Genomic DNA, 710 nt, shown 5'->3' on the forward strand with positions numbered 1-710 from the left:
GCTGTGATCTGGGTTAGTCCTGACTGCTTTTGAGAAGTAGATTGGCAGGACTTTCTTCCTCATCTGCTCTCATCCGGAAGCTCCAGTCAACGCTGGGAAGCATCATAGCAACATGCAGGCCTCTGTTGCTGTTGCTGTTGCTAGGTGCTGATGAGTCAGTTCCGACTCATAACGAACCCAGATAATGACGGAATGAAACCCGACCGGGGCCTGTGCCATCTGCACAATTGTTCTTTGTTTGAGCCCAATGAGGCAGCCACTGTGGCCACCCATCTCCCCCAGGGCCTTCCTCTCGACTTCGCCGAGCATGGTGTTCTTCTCCAGGGACTGCTCTCTCCTGACAACACGCCTAAAACACGTGAGGTGAAGTCTCTAAGGAGCAATCTGGCCGTGCTTCTTTCAAGCCGCATTTATCTCTTGTTTCGACAGTCTATGATCCTTTCCGTATTCTTCACAGTTGAAGCGCATCACGCTTCTCCCGTCTTCTTCATTCACTGTCCTCCAACTTTCACATGCGTATAAGGCGGTGGAGAATACACTTGGTTGGATCAGGCACCTTAGTCCTCAAAGGAACAGCCTGGCTTTTCAATACTTTAAAGAGGTCTTGTACAGAAGATTTACCCGATGCAAGGCTGCTTCCATGAGTATTCATTGAGGATCCAAGCAAGATGAAATCCTGAACGCCTTCAATCTTTCCTCTGTTACCTCTT

This window comes from Echinops telfairi, unplaced genomic scaffold (assembly GCF_000313985.2).
Source record: "Echinops telfairi isolate 266 unplaced genomic scaffold, ASM31398v2 ScPeMD7_7469;HRSCAF=8507_1, whole genome shotgun sequence".
NCBI lineage: Eukaryota > Metazoa > Chordata > Mammalia > Afrosoricida > Tenrecidae > Echinops > Echinops telfairi.